The 22,247-nt window shown below is 37.8% G+C and overlaps 4 non-coding genes across 4 annotated transcripts; 2 read left to right on the top strand and 2 right to left on the bottom strand.

Moving 5' to 3' along the window:
• The first annotated feature begins 10,682 nt into the window (after nucleotides 1–10,682).
• On the top strand, nucleotides 10,683–10,754 carry Trnah-gug. Its single transcript has one exon. It is a non-coding gene; the product is annotated as a tRNA-His (tRNA).
• A 558-nt stretch (nucleotides 10,755–11,312) lies between these two features.
• Nucleotides 11,313–11,384, top strand: Trnah-gug. The gene has a single exon. It is a non-coding gene; the product is annotated as a tRNA-His (tRNA).
• Nucleotides 11,385–18,033: 6,649 nt separating this feature from the next.
• Trnah-gug lies at nucleotides 18,034–18,105 on the bottom strand. Its single transcript has one exon. It is a non-coding gene; the product is annotated as a tRNA-His (tRNA).
• A 482-nt stretch (nucleotides 18,106–18,587) lies between these two features.
• Nucleotides 18,588–18,659, bottom strand: Trnah-gug. Its single transcript has one exon. It is a non-coding gene; the product is annotated as a tRNA-His (tRNA).
• Between the last annotated feature and the right edge of the window lie 3,588 nt (nucleotides 18,660–22,247).

The following is a 22,247-nucleotide window of genomic DNA, read 5'->3' as shown; positions in this document are numbered from 1 at the left end:
GATGCGCTGAGTTGTTTGGATTGGTAAAAGGATTTTCTATATCGCTGAGGGTTGTAAGAAGGTGGTCCGATGGGAGTTTGGGAGTATTGCTTTGTTTGGTTATGGTTTTGCGGAAGTCAAATCTCGTGGGGAAATTCATGCTACTGTAGATTACTCGTTGTTGGCTACGTCAACAAACAAAACTGCCGCATTTGGAGTGAAGCTAATCCTAAAGTGTATGTCAAAACACCGTTACATCCAGAAAAACTGACTGTTTGGTGCGCTTTATGAGCTGGTGGAATCATTGGTCCGTACTTCTTCAAAAACGATGATGGCCAGAACGTTACAGTCAATGGTGTTCGGTATAGAGCCATGATTACTAACTTTTTCATTCCTGAAATGAACAACCATGATGTCCAGGAGCTGTGGCCCCAACAAGACAGCGCAACATGTCACACATCTGGTGCCACAATCGATTTATTGAAAGACACGTTTGGTGACCGCCTAATTTCACGTTTTGGACCTGTGAATTGGCCTCCAAGATCTTGTGATTTAACACCGCTGGACAACTTTCTGTGGGGCTATGTAAAGTCATTGGTCTATACGGATAACCCACAAACCCTTGACCCTTTGGAAGACAACATTCGCCGTGTTATTGCCGATATACGCCCACAAATGTTGGAAAAAGTCATCGAAAATTGGACGTCCAGATTGGACTACATCCGAGCCAGCCGTGGCGGTCATATGCCAGAAATCATATTTAAAATGTAATGCCACAAGATTATCTTGCGGATAAATAAAATTCATGTCAATCGAATAATCCATCGTTGTTTTATTGCAATTTTAAGTTCTATAGCTCTTAAAAAAACACCCTTTATAACTCCAAAAAAAGTTAGATTTCTATCTTTTCCTCAACTAAAGATTCTCTATGTCTTAATCCGAAAGACTTTCCTCAGCACAAGTGCATCGTATTGAAGGCACTAGTGCCATCAATTATCAAGAAAAGCAGCGAAAGGTTCCACTTGAGGTCTCAAGTTATAATTGAAGTCCATTCCAACGAAACAAATAGAATTTGTGCAGTGATCATTACCCAAAGACCGAAGCCGACATATATTGTACAGGCCATCAAGTTCAGTCGTATGACGGATGTAGAAAAAGAACAGTCGTGTTCTGTGGCAGATTATCAATTTCATGCAGCGCAACAATCCACCATTCGCCTAGCTCACTGCGCTGACGTAATGAGACATGTACGGTATGAGCCTAATCTCTTGCAATAACAGTCTCTTTGAAATTACAATAGATCTGGTCGAAACCAGAGGCAATTTTCAACTAAGGGACAATGTTATCTGAGGTCCGGAGGCTACAAATTTCCAGTCGTCTCCCTCTCTTTGTGCCGCTATAATTGGGAACGATAATGAAGAAGTCTGACGAAGTTTTTGCGTGGGAGGAGTGAAGTTTGCGGGGAGCCGTTACACTCTGGGAGGCGGTAACTGATTATCGATTGGAGTGATTCCTTTATGGTTCGTGAAATTCTCAACAGATTTGAAATATGGATGATTCCAACGTTTTTTCTCGAGCTAGAAATAGTCACATAAGTATGCCCGAATTAGATTGTTAATTCTTCAACCAGGTCTGCCAAAGGTACAAGAAGCTCTGGAATCACTTTTATTTCTATAATAGATCTCATTTGAATTAGCTGAATGCAATTCAGACCATCGTGAACAACTTTGATTTCGTGCCAGCCTGAAAATTTCGAGAAAAAACTTGATAATATTCCCGAGGCTGCAACTTCACCTGGACGTAAAAGCTACGCCCTTGAAACCTCAGTATGTTTTAGATCGTAACTTGATAATCGAAAAACGTTTGTATTTGAGGGATCTGTGACGAATATTCAGGAGATATAACGTTTTTTGTAGGCAATATCAATTTTTTCCCAAATTTCGAGTTCAAATTTCCTCAAAACCGGGAGTTCTACGGAGAATCGGTTAGCGATGCCAAAATTGATAATCCCTGATTTGCCGAATTTCGATCTCACCTGAACAATTTTTTGTCCGAAAATTTTCGTAAAATTTTCCATACCCATAAATTTTTTTCTCGAAAAACCTCTACCTCTACCTCTAATTTCAGTAATAATGAACTGATCACCCAACTGAAAGCATTTTCGTGATCTACATAATCGAATCAATCAATAAAATGATACAATAGTCCCATGAAGGAACTTTTATTTCTCTTCAATTTTCTAAAATACATCAAGTTGGAATTGGTAGGTTTTTATAGAAGAAAAAAATCAAATCAAGTTGGAATTCAAGTTCTGTAATACACCGAATTGAGGAAAATTCCCCCACTTGAAATGATTCACACAGTTGGGCGTCGAAAAAGATATCCAGGATAGGGGAAACAGCGCATATCCCTTCTAAATAAAATCTACATCAAGAAGGCATTACATGAGGTAGGTGTTAGGAAGGAGTGCATAGAGATCGCTATTCATTTGCGAATTAGGGAAGTGGTTTTATATTTGCATACAAAGCGGGGATCTAGATCCTTACCGAGAATACAGTTGCTTCCACGCAGAACAAACAGGGACGGCTCGTTTACGGCAGAAGAGGTTTGGGGAAATGTTGAACACTCATCTCGACAATGATTCTGTCAATTCTATGAGGCAATACATCACGGCTACGTTCTGATTTCTCAAAATACAATTTCGTATAAAATAATAAGTTTTAATGTGAAATTTGCAATGTTGCAATTGAATTTCTCTAATTTTGTGAAAAATCCGTTCATTCTGCCATTTCTTTAGAATTGAATAATTTTATGATGCAGACACGAATCGACTCATATTTCGATTATATTTTCGAAACCTAAGCTTATTGTATGACATCTACGATATATTTATTTCGACTACCACTTATTACTACAGCCATCTATTGCAAAACGGCTGAAGCAAACTTGTACAGCTAATATATCCTTATTATTATATGCTATTACACAAATTATGAAGCACTATCATGTATAATATTCGTACAGAAAAATCATTCTAACACTCATTCAAAAACTCGAAACCCGTGGAAAATATTAATACCTTCTGCACCTTTATCATAAATAACTATTTAAAATCTTATTCGGATTCATATATGAAGGAATAAAATCTCTATTCCGAATTTCCCAATTTGGCGAAGCCGAATTCAGACCAGACCACCCTCTGACTGCACTCTGAATAGCTCCATTGAGCCGAGGCGAGGAGTCCCCAATTCAGACCTTCCTTCAGCACCTGCCAGCTCTCATTGTGCAGATCCAATTTTGCATGTTTAGATATCGACCAAACCAACCGATTACAAGACACAGATATTTGCTCTAATTAAACAGGATAATTCGGTTCACTACAGACTTCATGTGCAGTTTAGTATGAATACGGTTCAATATTCGGTTTCCATTCAGCTGAGAAATAACTGCCAGACTCGATTTGATTTGTGCGATAGAGGCCGCTGTTGCAGGCTTCTGACGGTTCCGATTATTATTCGAAATAATGATCGTAAGGAGTCGTTTGTTCGGCGGAAAACTCGATTATTGCCGGCTTTCAGATGCAGGATTCGAGACTGGCTGACAGCTTCTAATCAACCAACGTTCCTTTTTGTGGAAACCACAGCTACTATAGAGGGTGAATCAATAGTGCTCGATCTGTGGATAACTCGATATTACGAAAATTTTTCGACAAAAGGTTTTTCAGGTGATATCGAAATTCGGCTAATCAGAGATCGTCAATTCTGGCACCGCTCACCGATTCTTCGTAGGGCTCAAGGTTTTTACGATCTGAAACATACTGAGGTTTCAAGGGATTAGCTCACGTCCAGATTCCAGAATTTCAGATTTTTACCTCTAATTTCTGTAATAATGATCACCCAACTGCAAGCATTTTCGTGATCTACATAATCGAATCAATCAATAAAATGATACAATAGTATCATTGTATGCAAATATAAAACCACTTCGCTAATTCGAAAATGAATAGCGATCTCTATGCACTCCTTCCTAACACCTACCTCATGTAATGCCTTCTTGATGTAGATTTTATTTAGAAGGGATATGCGCTGTTTCCCCTATCCTGGATATCTTTTTCGACACCCGACTGTGTGAATCACTTCAAGGGGAGGAATTTTCCACAATTCAGTGTATTACAGAACTTAAATTCCAACTTGATTCAATTTTTTTTTTCTATAAAAACCTACCAATTCCAACTTGATATATTTGATAATATTTGGTAGACATTCTTCTCTAATTGTCTAGTTCTAGTTATGCGACTCGTCTGCTCCAGGCTTTAAATTGTCATTATACTCATCAAGTGCAAATCTTCATTCCGATCGAATCCACATTTTTCAAATTAACAGGATAACAAAATTTTGAAAAGTTATTTCAACGGAATTGCTTGTTGAATTCTGACTATGTTCGAGATTCAATTTTCATCGGAAAATTTGAAGTTTCTAGGTCTTTCTGTTCAACAGACGGGTGAAAGGACTGATAGAATGTAATTTGAAGACGGATTCATCCCTCATATGTTGAAACCATTCCCGACTCAAAATTCAAAAATCACAAACATCGAGACAAAATGATCTTTTCGGAGAACGAGCGCTCGGAAATAAATCGAATGAATCTCGAAGGACCAAACATCTGCGATCTACAGAAAAATCAACTTAATATTTCTGACGAGACACACTAACTGAATGACACAAATCGACCAATATTCAAATCAATTTTTTCTACAATACCTATTATCCCGAATTCCGAGAAATTAATGAAGCAAATTGGCCGTAATTCCTCCAATTTTGTCATTTTCAACTGGATCGCGATGCAGATCTCGTGACCGCCACAATTATACAAGAACTTCTCAATTGAAAACAAATGATTGCTACTGCCGAAACTTTCGAACATGTGTGTGCGATTATGTTGTCATTTGGTCCAATTATTTAAAGTGGATACGGTTTGTAGAATCATCGTTAGATATGTTTTATTTCCACATGTGGAACGAGGTCGATATATAATTACAAAAGTGCTAATTTTATTTTGAGTCTTATTATTTTTTTTGTTTCACAAAAAATTTCAATTAAGAAAAAAACAAAAATAATGATATGTATATAAATACAGGGAGTAGAACACAAACTGTATCATAATTTTGTGAGGAATGGCAAAAGATTTCTTTATCATGATTAAAGCAAAAGAAATATGAAAATTCAAGATTTAAATGTTTTTTTATTTCGATCATTTTAAGCATTTGACATTATAGAGGGAACATTATAAAATAGAACTTCAAGAAATATATTTTCATTTATACAGTGTTTCCACATAAATATTCTGAAGGGAAGGAACGAAAAATCAAATGGAAATAAATACTATTTTTAGTGAATCTAACCCTTCAGTTGAATTCGTGCTCTTCTCTTCAAATTACAGAGATTCAAATGTCATGTTTCTGAAAGCAAGGTAACAAAAATACTGGACATCAAATATCCACGGAACTGTGTTAAAAATGACGGGCAAACTGCACCACAATGAAGCAGCTCACTTCGAATATGAATTCCAAATCGACCACAACGCCGAATTCAAAACCAGTTCCAATTAATTTTACCAGGCTTAACCCTCCAAGAAAAACCGCATTTCCAGTTTGTCCCTATCAAAAACTGACACCAGCCACGTAACTCAAAACAAAGCATACTTTATTCCGGTTTCGAGTCCGCAAAACTGTTTGTAACGAGAAAGAAACGTTCCAGAATAGCAGCAGAGTTTAAAATATTCATGTTGGACAGTGAGTGGCAGATAAACCACACCTCATTGTAGCACAACTCTGTGAATTTGGATCTGCAAGTTCCTAATTTAATCTTTTAAGATTTGTGGATTGAAGCTAGGGTCTTTTAAAAACTATGCAGCAACATTGAAGTTTTAAAATCATTGGGTGAAAAAATAAAATTAAAAAATCTTAAACGTTCTCCAGATAATTTTGAGTATCTAGATTGAATATATTCACCTTTAGCCCTCAAATTATTCGATTCTGGTACCCTTTGTTTCCTTCAATTCTAAAAACTTTATACCCCCTCAAAACGAAAAAACTGACAGGATGATTGACGACATCCATGAAAATTTTAATGCAGATGCTTTGTTTCTCATACTCCATCAATAATTCACCTTATTTCTACAGACGTAATGCACGGCAAAACAATAATAAATTTATGACCTATATCACATATAAAGCCAATGTATCAATTCGAGAAGGGGGAAACAGAATTACGAGGTTAAATTATTAGAACCGTCTGGAATGAACGGAATATAACTCAATATCCGGTATCAATATTCAGACGGTGTTTGCCGTTCCATCTCCCACCAGAAGCTCTGCAGGAAGATAGGGGCAGATGGCGCGGGGTTCAAGTGCTTCATAAATTTGACAGCATCCCGTGTAAAATTTCGTATCCGATTACGAATTGAGGAACTTGAAAAATGACCTAGCACGTATATCTGACTCTAAGGGTTTTATGTTCATATAGGAGTTTGCATGACGCATCGTTAGTAGATAATCTCAGGTGGGTATATCAATTAAGGTTTTCCTCACCTCTTTTGAAAACACTTTTTTGAAACCACTGTACTTCCCGCCTCAATTGTTTCTTCCCTAAAAAGTGGTGAGCTTTAAGAGACAGTTTTTCATCTTGGAATCCTATATTTTAAACAGAAACCTTCGATATGCTGTGGATTTCTTCACCCAATTGGATAACATGTCATCCATTTTAAATTAGATAATCATAGCTATGCTTTGGGTCAGAATCCTTCAACTGCGATCAGAATCCCAAACTTTGTGTGTGTGTTCCATGAACCTAGTGAGAAACTATCAAAAATTTGATAAAGCGATTCTGACAGTCTAAATGCAATCAAAGCATTGAGCTCAGTCATCATCGATTCCAAGATGGTATTAGAGTGCCGAAAGAAACTCAAGGAAATAAACAAGCATAACAAGGTCTGTTTAATCTGGGATTCTGATCACTAGGGAAGTAGAGGAAATGAAGAGGTCAACACCCTTGCCAGAAAAGGAGAATAAATTCCTTTCGTTGGTACAGATCTTTCTGTGGTATAGGTAAATGTACCTAAAAGAAAGAGTTTCAGGAGAAGGAAAAGACCGAAAGAGAAACACTAGGGTGGTATCATCCTGAGTTGGATCAATCCGAATGATTTCTTTCAAACTTTGGATCCCAGTAAAAATATGCTACACATCTTCACTGGATTCCTTACAGGGTATTGGCTCCTCAGTAAGCACCTCATGAGAATGAATCTAGCAGGAAAGGAAGAGTGCACATTCTGTGAAGAGAACAGAGAAACTCAGGATCACCTGGTGACGAAATGGCTAGCCACCACAAAAAAGCTTTGGTCAACATACTTGCGGAAGTGAAGAAGTAACCTCCTTGAAGCCATACTGGAGTTCATTAGAACTCAATAATTGGAGAGCGTAAAGTACCACAACTTATGGGGAGAAGAGCCATGATGGGGAGCACAATAGACCATAAGGTCGTGGTGCAATGTACCTTCCTTAGATCTACAATCTACATTGAGTGTTCAAGACTGTCTTGAATCTTAAAGGGACTCACAAGAATTCAGAGTCAATTCACGTAGAGCAACGGGCCTAGATTCTTCGTTGACCTGGTGTTGGTGTTGGTGTTGGCGTTGACCTGTATCAGACAATTGGCTAGAAGCTACAGAGTACTTGGCGGTATTGAACAAGCCATAGTACTTATTCAAAGAGCATTAAGGTTTACATCGCTCAACCTGTACTCTTCTGAGGGGTTGAAAAAAAGCACTGAAGTACAACAGATCTGGAGTGACACTCAGCAATAAGAGATAGTATAAGAGAAAACAAGCGGTCTCGAGTTCGCTAAAAGATTAGTAGAATTTTCAGCATCCTCAGGAAGAAGTAAATGTAGCTGCCATGATCTTAGATTCGAATTATTTGGTCTGCTGACGGGGTATTTCAAGTATAAGTACCTTCTGTAGTATGCAGATGCCATTTAAAGACATCTCTGCAAAAATCAAGAAGTAGCCTATACAACAGGCACACTTCAAGCCAGGCAGTAGTAAAGTGGAGTGATAGTCTAGACCTAGACGATCTGGTTTGAAATTGTTAGTCAGGGTATAAAACAAGAGATCAACTCTAGCTGGCGCATTTAGAACTCCAACGTACTCTGAAAATTACAAGTGTTTTCTCTCTGACGAAGATGTAGAATTCCTTTTGACCATGAATTCTTCAACATCACCCCCAACCACTTTAGAAAATACCGACATCGCATCGAAACGATAGCCACAAGGGACCAAGCACTCAAAAAGCTCACAGACATATGAAAATTCCTCAACAAGGACCGCCGACACAAAAATCCCTAATCCCGACAATCCCCACAAAGCGCTACCATGAAGCTCCCATCCGACGAAGCGTCCTGAAAGCTTTTCCGCATTCGCGGCGGCCAAATGCCCGTGCCGCTGACCCATAAACAGGCGCTGGGATAGCTCGGGAAGACCCGCGAAGGTTCCTCCGCATCTGAATCATTCATACGATCGGATAAATTCAAATGCGACGCGTCTCGTGTAGCGACAAGCCGCGGCAAAGAGCCGAAGAGCTTTCGATGGAAAAGCACAAACATGTTGCGGCTTTCCTCTGAAAGCGACAGAGACGGTGGGTATCGAATTCCCTGGCAGGGACGCTGGAAAACAGGCAATAACGACGGTTCTGTCGAAGTGGAATTGCTACATCGCTATCCGGGGAGATTTTTTGAGTGTCGGTGTCTTTGAAGTGGTTTCCGGTGGCTTTTAATTTTGGGACAATGTATTCGAGTTGTACTCGTGTGTTTCGAGGATTGAATTTGACGGTTTTTTGTTTCTGAGCACAGCACTGGGTTTTTTGCTGTATTTTTGGTTCTCTAAAGAAATTAATATATAGAAATGTTAAACGAAAAATGAACTTCTCCTCTAATTCTCAAGAAGGCTTTTCCAATTGAAATGATGCATTTGAAATGCTTTTTTGACATTTCTTCTGTTAAATGTGTTCAATAGGTTATCGCCATAGAGTTATAAACATGAATAGAAGGAATATAGACGCAATTTTGTACCCAGTTTGGTTAGATTACGTTGTCGGGCATGCTCTCTCGCAAAATCCAAACGCGCCCTTCGATGGGCTGGGGTAAGAGCTGGGCCTCTTGCCGCGACACGAGGCCTTAAATCATATTCTCTGAGACGATTTCTTATTGTCTGAGTGCTAATTTGCACCCCATGAGTTTGCTCAAGCTGATTTTGAAGGAGGCGAGCGGTTGCAAACCGTTGTCTCAACGAAGAAACTCTCAAGTAACGTTCTTGAATGGCAGTTGTTACCCGTGGTCTACCCTGTCCTGTTCTTCGGACATTCATACCTGTCTCCCTGAATCGCTGCAACATTCTGGACACACTTGTATGGGAAACTCCAAACCTTTCCGCAATTCTTGTGTATGTCCACCCTACTCCTCACAAAACTACCGCTTGGGCGGCACATTCCTTTTGGGTCAAATTGCGTGTTTCGCGTTGCATAGCGATCGAGTGTAGAAAAACAAACGAAAGAAAAACTATTCATCACTAGAAGTGATCGAGAACAACTGATTTCAGAATGGAGCCAATACATTCAAAATCTGATATTTTCATCTTTTTTTATTCCTGCTGGGAAAAAACGTCAGTATTGAAGAAAAACGTTGAAAGTGGATAACATATGCATGCATAATTCTGATAAAAATAATTATCATTGAGAACACCTTCAGTTGTAGAATATATAATAGAAAAATATTATTGAAAATAATAAACCTAAAGAAGTAGAGTAAAATAATGACTCGTTAATGATGAATCCTTTCATGTAAAATTTGCCTCAAGCCTATCCCATTTCTCCTTCGCCTCCCTAAATAGAATTAGGGAGAACTCTAAAGCAACATTTTATATATTCCTAGGCAATACCGCCAAAAGGGAGTACGCCAGCCTGAGAAAACAAGTCGTCGACCACGTGGCAATGTTTTCGATAGATAGTCGTTCATCTGCACCACAGAATATCACCATATTCGATCGAAATCCGGCAGAAACCGCCCTTACCGACCGCTTTACGTGTGGGAACTTCGACGCCTTATACAAACACGGAAAGGGTTGCCTGAGAAATTAAGATAATATTATTTTAAGGCCGAGTATGTGGTCCTGAATAATTTCGAGATGTAGGTCATCGGAAAAACGAAGGATATTTTAATCATGTTTCGTTTTATACGAGTTTTCCGATGTTGTTTGAAGAGTTTTTTTTTATGAAGTCTCTAGACTTATTGCAATTCAGAATGTTTTCAAATTCGACAGAGTATGTGATGGTTTTCGAAGTCGAAATAAGTGAAAGAAAATATTCCTTATATCATCAATGTTAGGTTGGAATATTTTTAATTTCCGAATTTAATTTCAGTAATACTAAATTGACAAAACCTTTGGACCAATACCAAGATGAATTAACCTCGCCATCAGTCTTCAGTTCGTCTTGATGATTCACAATCCATAGACTGAGGTGACAATATCCATTCTAATTTCCATTGGTTATGCTTGAGTGATCAAGTTGTTGTATGAGAGTTCTTTAAGATTTGTTGAACTAAGTCGATATACAGGTAACTACTCTCACTCATACCTGTTCAACGAGCTCAGTAGCCGTGATCGTCTAGTGGTTAGGACCCTACGTTGTGGCCGTAGTAACCCAGGTTCGAATCCTGGTCACGGCAAGAGCTCAATATTTTTTATCAGATTGAAGAGAAAACTGAAATGTTCATAAACAAAAAGAATTTCTGAGAGAGACCGATCCTTGGGGAACTCCAAAATGGTATGAAAATATGTCTAAACAATGAACCTAGAGATTGAACCAAAGTTAGTGTTGTAAATTTTTCAAATAATGAAGATTTTTTGATAATTTCAAGACAAAATTAGAAATGTACTGCAATGAAGTTCGGAGCTTTCGTACGCTTCTTCAACAAGTTTACTCAAGGACGTGAAAACATCGAATCCAATGAAATGAAAAATTAAAACATACCCCAACGCTCTTCTAAGTGGTATAGAGTGCCACTTATCCTTCAAAACCGGTTCTTATTACGTGTCAAAAATATTATTTTCAATTCATCATTTTCGGTAATAATCGAATACCGAGTAGAGCTCGTAACCGCGCCCAAACTGAATATTGTTACGCTTTGGTGGACTAGATAGAGATTGGACACCTGAGACGGTCAGAACTGGGTCTTAACATTTTTGATTCAATCATTACACTCTTAACTTCAATCAGCTCTATAGCCGTGATCGTCTAGTGGTTAGGACCCTACGTTGTGGCCGTAGTAACCCAGGTTCGAATCCTGGTCACGGCAAGAGCACAATTTTTTACTCTTTTTTTCAATATTTTATGTAGGAAACAAAAATGCATTACTGATATACAGCAGACAATAATATCAGTATTAAAAGCGAAAATTTCGAACCAAAACTGAACCTTGGGGAACTCCAAACCGTGGTGAATAACGAATTATGCAAATGCAAGTAGTTATTATCATAAATTTTCAACCAAAATCTTAAAAATTTTCTACAAGCGAATTGTTTACGCATTATTAATTAATTTGAGGCGTCCTTAAACTATCAGACATTCATCGTCTAGTCACTAGTGGTGAGGGACCTACGTTGTGACCTTAGAAAACTAGGTTCGAATCCTGGTCACGGCAGAGCTTTTTTTCAGTTTTTTCATAAAAGATTCCTTTATCTTATAGAGGAATAAAAAGGTTTACCTGTCATTCGGCCATTTATGGAAAGAAAAAAAATTTTTTGAATCGGGACTGAACCCTGGGGAACACCATCTAATGTCGACTGCAGTATGGTACATTTGTATGAGTCCTTTCTTAGGATAAACTACAAAATAAGAAGACGTTCCACTACTTGAAATTCATTCCAACACAATATCTACTTATTAAGGGTGTTTTTGTACCGTTCAAAAAAAGTTCCACCTGTGCTCGATACTAATTAAAGTACTCGATTACCCAGACGTGTTATGAAATAAATCAACGGTGGTCCGTTTTCAATTAGACCATTCTCCAACACCTGAGGTGGCATTGTTTCATGAGAACTCTCATTTCCAAGCCAGACAGGTGTGAAATAATGTCTTTGATATGCTACTCGATAAATGAAATCGAGTATTGAGCGTAGGAAAAGGGTCCGTAATGCCGTTTGGAGACTCGGATCAGGTCATTAAGTTTTTACAACATTTTTTGTTAAGTGACCGACCTGTACAGATGAAGATATTCGGGTGTAGAACATTCTGAACAGGGTTTTATCTGTGGGGTGTATCTGTTTGTGTACACACAAAAAACGGAATAATGTTTCACTAATTAAAACCCGATAAAAAATTGGAGGGCTACCAACTGGGAATGTAGGATATTAATTAAGGCTCTACGAACTAGGATCAATAGATGGCTGTAGCGGTAAATATTAGTCGAAATAAATTGATCGTAGATGTCATACAATAAAGATTGGTTTTTGTAAACATAATGCCATCGAAATATTCGTCGATTTGTGTCTGCAACAAGATATTCTCGATTGAAAATGTCAGCTTACGAGCCAAATTCTCGTCATTTGCGGGAGGTTTTCATTTTCTGCCTTGATATGAAGAAATCGGCGACTGAAGCTCATCGAATGCTCTCGAATACCTAGGGTGAAGCAGCTATTAGTGAAAGAACGTAACGAGAATAGTTTTAACGCTTCAAGATTTCTATTTTTTTTGACGTTGACGACCAGGAAGAGAAAAGGTTCTCGAAGATTCAAAATTAGAGGCAAAACGTGATCAAGACTCGTGTTAAACGCAACAAAAATTGGCAGGATCATTGAGAATGACGTAACAAGCCAATTCAAAACGCCTGAAAGTCATAGGAATTATTCAGAAACAAGGAAATTGGGTGCCGTACGATTTGAAGCCGAGAGATGTTGAACGGCGTTTGCTTGTGAGAGTTGGTCCCTCGGGCTATCACTTGCTTCAATTAACGGCACACAGCCTACAATAAAGTCTCGAATTCCAGAAAAAAATGGCGGAAGTTGTACGCTTATGTAGTTGATGTCTGAATATGGACAAAACCTTTAAAAATTAGGAAGAATACAAAATATTTAAGATAGGAGCAATTAGCTTTTCTGGAGTGAAAATTCGTTTGTGTAGGTAGATCTACTTAATACACATTCTGTAGATTCATATAGAATTAAATTAATAACAACTAAATGGGTTTGTGTGGGTTGCTCTGGTTGAAATATAGATTCCAGGTCCAGATTATTCGATATGAAAATTTTCAACCGTACCTGCTGTTGACCTTCCACTTGGCAACCTCCACCGAGGAAAGTGAGAGTAGCTAGATCCATCTGAAATAAATCGCTGCACTCAGAATATAGCTCATGTGCGAGATCAAAACCGTAGATAGTAAGCGGAGTAAGTACGTTCCCTCGAAAAAACCCATATAAATCATACGCTAACAATGCAGATTCTTGGAGCAAGAAGGATGACGGTTGGTGCCTCTTTGTTTTTTACATACAGATCTCTGGCGGTGATATTCAAAAAATAATGCTCTCATTTCACTTCTAAGAAATGATTTACGTCGTTTGACGACAGCTCGTGGAGATAAAGGAGAACCGCACCGGTAAAAAAAATTGTTATGGTCTACGTGAGGTCGTGAATTCAGAATGCGTCTTTCTAATGTGGGTATATGGAAATCCTCGACGACTAGGTGGTTCTAATAATTCTTAGATTTATGGTGATGCTTTCGTCAGCGAGATGCTACACGGTGGTTTGGGAGCTCCCGAGACAAACAAATAGATGGCAGCTCATTCAACATATTCCTGAAGGGTGAGAACTCCATCGAATTTGACGTCTACTAGGATGGTTGATTGTGAAGAAATAGTAGTAGATTATAGATATAGCTATAGTTGAACACCTTTCATTATGACAAGTAAATGACGCTTCTTCAAATTTGTATTCATTTATAGAATACATAAAGTAATAAACGTAGATAGAGGAAGTATACACAATTTTTTACACGTTCCCAACATGGTAAGATCATGGATTGTGATATATTTTGAAATCCATAATTTTACCATATCGTTATGAATGTACATAATATTGAATGAAATATATTTATTTGAGTGATTCGCGATTAAATATGCAAATTTCAATATTTGGAATCCGATATTTTTCCTAATTGTCAAATTTATAATAAGCAGAATATTTATTATTTTCTGAATCTACCTGCTGAAATCCAAAGTTTGGCAACTTTTGCTCTCCTAGTGTCATCGCTTGTTTGACGTCGTTTGGCGCGCTTGAAGTTTGTTTTCTTAATTTCTGATATATTCAGGTACTCATCTCAATATATTTTGAGTTGATATGAAACGTTGATTTACAATGGTACATAAGAAGTGCGTTCTTTGTGGAGAAACTCGCGAGTTGAGTGGAATATTGTATCACTGATATGTTTTCATTTCCGCGCGCTTCATGTCAAATTTGATAGTTCATGTTGGGGACAAAATTTGCTTACCGAAAAAGACATATGCTCCCTCTATATATGTTTATTACTCTGAGATCGGCATCAAATCATCGAAGAGGAACATCCTACACATATCCTTCCTCTATTTATGTCTATCACTCTGAGTTTGGCACCTAATCATCGAACAGATACATCCTACATTCGAATTTATCTATTTTGCATGAAATATATCGTTTCATTGAGATTCAGAAACTTTTTTAGAATACAGAGCGTAATAGTGATGATCTAATTGACAATTTGAAATATTCGAATAAAATTTTGTGGGTTTCCAGAGGTAGTTAGTGCGCATTTATTGACATTCAATTGAAATTTTTTTGTTCATCGTTGACGCGTATACAAGTAATGTTTTTTTTTAAGTATGTCATGCCTCTTTTTGTATTTTTCATTTCTTTCATTTAAATATTGTCAGCTAATTCTTGATAATGTATTTAAGTCAAGATGCTACATTTTTTGCATAAGTACCGAAGAAAGATTACCCAAGAGATTTTCGTCAAAAATTCAAGCAATTCAAGAATGCTTTTTACTTCAAAATATCTCAGTGGCGTTCCATTGTTCCTTACAGAAAATTGAGAGCAATAAATAGTCAGACTAGACATCTCTTGAACAAACAAGCAAAAATGTGAACTTATCCAGCGGTCACCCATCCACATCTTCACCGTGACCAACGCTGCTCTTGTGAAAGATGGAGAAAAGAATCTCACAAATTTCCCAAAAAAAATTCTTAGTTCAAAACAAGACCGAAACGATTCTCCGACACCGAGTAGCATTTAAATTTTCATCTCGACTAATGAGGCCGACAGGGGCGTGAAGGGAGGTGGCATCAACCCATCAGAAATTAATCGATTCTCCTCTTCATTTTCCCCATTTCCTCTACATTTTCGCGACAATGCATCTCCAGCCAGCGAGGCTGGGAGAGGAAGCCGAGTAACATTTTCATCCCAATTATACTCGATTATGTTGCACACGGGCCGGTAGATTGAACTTTTCATAGAGCTCGTTTCAACCATGAAAGACTTCCACAGAACCAGTCGTCAATATTTCATAATGCCTTTGACTGGCAAGAACTTGAGGAAATCATGACGGCGGAGCCAATTAGAGACGAGAGAGTCTAGGGGGGCCTTGCTCAGTCGGCCTGCGGAATTGTGCATTTGAGGAGTCGCCGTATTGTGATAATCTGGACGTAATGACTTTGTTCGTTGAGACGAACCTGCGGGATCCTGTTTCAATTATAAAATTTTTATTTTATTTTTTTTTAATGAAATGAAATGTAGTTGAAATTCCACAATGAAGAATTCAAGTTGATAGAAAAAAAGAGTAAAGCAATAATACGACGTAAGAAGCTTTTGAATAATTCACCCATCAATAACAAAAAAATGTTATTTATAATAATGAGTGTTTTTTTTCGAGGTATATAAATTTAAGTTGGCATTACTGTTCAAGATGGCGACCGATTTAACAGCTGTCAGGTGATTTATTCTCAGTTTGGTTTGGCAATTCATCATGAATAGACTCACGCCTGTACAACACTTGCAAATAGTGCAATTTTATTTCGAAAATAATGGTTCTGTGTGGAATACGTATCGCGCACTACGTCCATTTCATTTTGTTTAGCGATGAAACGCACTTCTGGTTGAATGGCTACGTCAACGAACAAAACTGCCGCATTTGGAGTGAAGCTAATCCTCAAGTGTATGTCGAAACACCGTTACATCCAGAAAAACTGACTGTTTGGTGCGCTTTATGGGCTGGTGAAATCATTGGTCCGTACTTCTTCAAAAACGATGATGGCCAGAACGTTACAGTCAATGGTGATCGGTATAGAGCCATGATTACTAACTTTTTCATTCCTTAATTGAACAACCATGATGTCCAGGAGCTGTGGTTCCAACAAGACGGCGCAACATGTCATACAGCTCGTGCCACAATCGATTTATTGAAAGACACGTTAGGTGACCGTCTAATTTCACGTTTTGGACCTGTAAATTGGCCTCCAAGATCTTGTGATTTAACACCGCTAGACTACTTTCTGTGGGGCTATGTAAAGTCATTGGTTTATGCGGATAAGCCACAAACCCTTGACCATTTGGAAGACAACATTCGCCGTGTTATTGCCGATATACGGCCTCAAATGTTGGAAAAAGTCATCGAAAATTGGACGTACAGATTGGACTACATCCGAGCCAGCCGTGGCGGTCATATGCCAGAAATCATATTTAAAATGTAATGCCACAAGATCATCTTGCGGATAAATCAAATTAATGTCAATCGAATAATCCATCGTTGTTTTATTGCAATTTAAAGTTCTATAACTCTAAAAAAAACACCCTTTATATAAGGTAATAAAATAAAATGCACTGCTTCAGAGCTTCTATCTTGAGCAAAAGCAATAACAGTTCAAAATTCAGCCGATATACCCCGTATCCAGACCACGAACGCCTTGGGCGACCCAATCAAAGCCTCAAATCGAGTGCCACGCTTGAAAAACAACCTCTCAATATCACAGGGGTGAGCAATCCGATATAGGTGCCAATAAAATATTGGATCGGATACGACAATAAAATAAGTCGCGAAATTATTCGGCCTTATGGCTCGTAAAGTACACCGATATGCCAATAGAGAACACCACCCACACATATATGAATTGAGCAGTTATATACAGTGTGCGTCAGGTTGCTGAATATTGGATCGGCAGGTTCCAAGAAATTAAGGGAACCCTTGGAGCGAGGCGACGTATCAGGCGATAAAAAAATAACATTAAAGTGTACTCTGGACGGCGGAGCTGAAATGGGGTTTTTATGGGAGGGAGGAAGGGTTGCCAACATCGAGATTTATTTGAGATCGTTTAAGTTGGCTATCGCTTAGAGTTTCAGAATTAAATGAGTGACAAAATTGGAAAAATTTTACAAAATGGTTAATTTTTTTCCAAACACAAGGATAATTCAATTAGAAGCAGCCTGTGAAACGAAAAAAAAGCATTCAACCACTTCAGAATCGAACCTGAGGCCGAGCTGTTGCAGATATTTTGTTCAGTATAACGATAGCATTATAGGTTTGAATTTTCATTATTCTATGCTCTGTCAATTACTGTAGAAATGAATAATGAATTTTCAAAAACTTTGAGAACTTTATCTTTTGCCTTTGTAACTTATCGATCATGTTCACTTGATTGAAAGATCAATGCATTATCATAATAAATTTCTGAACGAAATAGCTGTAATAGTGTGGATAGATATTATTTATATATAATTTTTTGATTCTTCAAAACTGTTCAAGATTCATTTTTCAATTATCCTATTATTGAAAATAATAAACCAACTCTGAGTTCTCATAGGTAAACACTAGATACTAAACGCCTTGAAAACGTTAAATGAAGTTCCACAAGGTTCAGTCTAGAAATTTACTGAATTGAGGCAGATCGTAAAAGGTGGTGCAGTTGATAAAAAAAATGAGTTCTTGCCGTGACCAGGATTCGAACCTGGGTTACTACGGCCACAACGTAGGGTCCTAACCACTAGACGATCACGGCTGTAGAGCTTGTTGAAATAACTAGTGTAAACATTGAATCAAAAGTGTTCTGACCCAGTTCTGACCATCTCAGGTGTCCAATCTCTAACAAGACCACCAAAGCGTAATAAGGTGCGGTTTCATGCACTCTTCTGCATTGCCGGAAAGAAAAAAGTCGAAACTAATAGGTAGTTTCATATTTTATACTGATCTTGTTGGCGTTCCTCATGGTTCAGTCCTAGCTCTTAGAGATTCCTTATTATGAAGTTTTGTTCGAATTTCGGCACATATAACTACGAGTTGGAATTACGCCACTTGATATTCGATAACAACTTCTTTCTGAAAACAATTCAGTACAAAGACAAACAATTCTACAAAAATAATACGGTACAAAATAATGCTCCTCGTCAGACGGTAGAATAATAACCAATCTAAATTCTAAAAGTTATCATCAATAACCAAATAACGGCAGAAATAATTCATTATCCAAAAAAATTGAGCTTGTGCCGTGACCAGGATTCGAACCTGGGTTACTACGGCCACAACGTAGGGTCCTAACCACTAGACGATCACGGCTACCAAGCTCGTTGGAAGTGTTTAAGAATCTAGAGATCAAAAGTAAAAACATTCATTTTGACCTAGATTCAACAACCAGAAAGAACTAATATAACAACCTCGCCCATTCAAGCATAACCAGCTGGAATGGAATTGATTCTTCCACAAACCTTTTGTTGGAGGTACTCATGTAATCTTCGTCAGATTTAATTTATCATTAGAAAACAGTGAGATGTGAATGATCGAGATGAATGGAAACCTTTTGGGAAAACGTGCTATAGGAACCTACATCAAATGATATGAAAATGATCATTTAATTGGCTCCGTGTGTAGATTTTTTATCTTGAAAGGAGGATTCATCTCTTGCGAATACAAAAAGGATTATAAGTCGAGGCATTGCAAAAATGTATTTCATTTTCCTATGAATCAAGAACACAACCTTGGGGCACCCACCCATGCTTTAAAGCAACCGCTATGACTTGCAAATGTTCCATCGACCATCGTTTCATGGAATCTACAGTCAATTAGTATTCTATAAAATACCATTTCATCTCCAAAAACATCTTCCCATAACATATCAACTTTCATCGACACAAAATCCATTTTATTGATTCCTAACATCATATCCGAAATAGTAGAAATTGACTCAACGACCTACAAACACCCACCTGCACGATGACTCGAAAACCTCCAAATTAGATGCATTTCGAATTCCAACACGATATCGAAATTGACTTGTTCGAATGCAACATCCAATTCCAATTTACACGGTCGTCTGAAAGACATTGCTTCTACCGGACCAGTCATAGGATTAATGTTCACATAACTTTGAGTTATGGCCGTTCATTTAGACGAGCACTCTACTTATCATTCGCTGTAAGGAAATGTAAAACAGGCATAATGCCGTTAAGGTTGAGATCTCAATTAGAAGGACGATGTCCGGCTCTGTTTCAATACACGAAAATGCGTAATCCTAATCTTTATGTTGGCGAGTCAGCAATTCTTTGGAATCAGAAGTGACTCATTATGTCTTTTGTTCTTTTGTTTTGCGTTGGGGGCTGGTTGAGAAGGGTAATTGAAGAGGAGCCACACCAATCCTTTTCCTCGCAAGCTACAGAACAAAAAATGTACAGAGCCAACGCCTAAATACTCAGAATTTGGTCATTTTCAATTAAATGTATGCAAGATGAACAATAGTAAGGAATCTCACATATAAGGGTGAAAAATCATTAGATTCTTTGAATGTTTCCTAAAGATTTTTGATTTTTGGATTGGAAAGTGCTAATGGTAGTATAGAAACACCTATCCTTTCTAAAGGATTTTCCCATATTATAACGATATTTTGAAACAAACCAGAATACTATATTATCTAATTCGAGTTCGACGAACAGGTAGATTTTGAGCGTAAATAGACAGATGACCAAACAGGCAAAGCTCTTGAGTCCATATCACTGATTTCCTGCATTTTTCGTAACTGGGCAAACGTATGTTTGCCTATGCGGATGAATTCATCCCTGAAATGGCGATAAATGATGTTTGTTCAACCGAATGAGTGTGCAGAAGATAACCGTATAGATCAAACATTACACTGGTGGGTTTGTTTGGTTGAATTATTTCTTGGCCTGTGCTGTTCTCACCTTTACAGGTGTGACCGAAATGAGAGATACGGTTATTTTCCATGTAGAAATTTAAAACTATATTTGGACTTCTTAAATTACCAGATTGATTAGTAGATACTTATCGTAGATTAAAAACTGCAATATTCGAAATAAAAAAGTATTACAAAGGGACAGAGAATCCAATTAATTGAGAGTGGAAGCACGTAATTTGTGAAATATTCATATATCCCTTTTTTTTTAGGTTGTACTAACTGTTTTTGTTTTTTGAACCATCTTAGGAAAAATGAAGTTCTTCAGAAGATCATCCTCTTTTTGAAAGAAATAAATTGATCAATTAGCTGCCTCATTGCCTGCCATGTCGATCAAATTTAAAGGAGCATCTAACTTATATTCTTCGTAACAGATGACCATTCTCAAAAACTCTTCAGTGGAAAAGCCTTGGAAAAACTTTGAATCCCTTGCCAGCTGATTAGAAAATAAAGCTTGAAAGTAATAGATCATTCCAAAGAGTGTTTTTTTTTAGAGCTAAGAACTTCAAATTGCAATAGAACAACGATGGATTATTCGATTGACATGAATTTTATTTATCCGCAAGATAACCTTGTGGCATTACATTTAAGATGTGATTTCTGGCATATGACCGCCACGGCTGGCTCGGATGTAGTCAAATCTGGACGTCCGATTTTCGATGACTTTTTCCAACATTTATGACCGAATATCGACAATAACACGGCAAATGTTGTCTTCCAAATGGTCAAGGGTTTGTGGCTTATCCGCATAGACCAATGACTTTACATAGCCCCACAGAAAGTAGTCTAGCGGTGTTAAATACCAAGATATTGGAGGCCAATTCACAGGTCCAAAACGTGAAATTGGGCGGTCACCAAACGTGTCTTTCAATAAATCGTTTGTGGCACGAGCTGTGTGACATGTTGCGCCGTCCTGTTGAAACCACAGCTCCTGGACATCAATTCAGGAATGAAAAAGTTAGTAATCATGGCTCTATACCGATCACCATTGACTGTAACGTTCTGGTCATCATCGTTTTTGAAGAAATACGGTCCAATGATTCCACCAGCCCATAAAGCGCACCAAACAGTCATTTTTTCTGGATGTAACGGTGTTTCGACATACGCTTGAGGATTAGCTTCACTCCAAATGCGGCAGTTTTGTTTGTTGACGTAGCCATTCAACCAGAAGTGCGCTTCATCGCTAAACAAAATAAAACGGACGTAGTGCGCGATACGTATTCCGCACAGAACCATTTTTTTCTAAATAAAATTGCACTTTTTGCAAGCGTTGTTCAGGCGTGAGTCTATTCATGATGAATTGCCAAACCAAACTGAGAATAAATCAATTGACAGCTGTTAAATCGGTCGTGATCTTGAATAGTAATGCCAACTTAAAGTTATATACCTCAAAAAAACACCCGTTATCATATTCTCCAAAAAACTCTCCATGGATCATCTGGATTCTATATAATCTCTGCCGTTTTTCTCCTTCATATTAAAAGTTTTATCTTCTTGATATTTCTGCAAGTTTTTCTGGAGTTGTTTCTCCATCTACGGGGTAGTTTCTGTTCAGCAGACATTCTAAAACTGATTCCACACAGAAGTTCTTGTTTTTGAGGTATTTAGAGGCACCAATTTGGAAATACATTTTTGTACAATTAACTACCTGACAAATATTGATTTCCTATGCTATTTCAATGTCAGGTAAGTAAAAATTCTATCTAACCAACTGGTATCGCTTGCTTTTCATGTTTTATTGCTATGAGAACTTTCTCACTAAAAATTAAAGGAGTGAAAGAGTCCCCTGAAATTATCGAATTCAGACAGAATACCTCGCGTGTAATAAATTCCAAATTCTCGAACAACCATATCCATTGTCATGGTAACATATAACCTATAAATCGACCCAGTCATCCCAGCGTTATAAAACATCCGAAAATTTTCTTGTGGCATTATCTGCTGACCGAATCAAACCCTCC

The sequence above is a fragment of the Harmonia axyridis genome, chromosome 3, assembly GCF_914767665.1.
Source record: "Harmonia axyridis chromosome 3, icHarAxyr1.1, whole genome shotgun sequence".
Lineage (NCBI taxonomy): Eukaryota > Metazoa > Arthropoda > Insecta > Coleoptera > Coccinellidae > Harmonia > Harmonia axyridis.
Note: the sequence above shows the minus strand (reverse complement) of the source record. Positions and strands in the feature narration are given on the sequence as shown.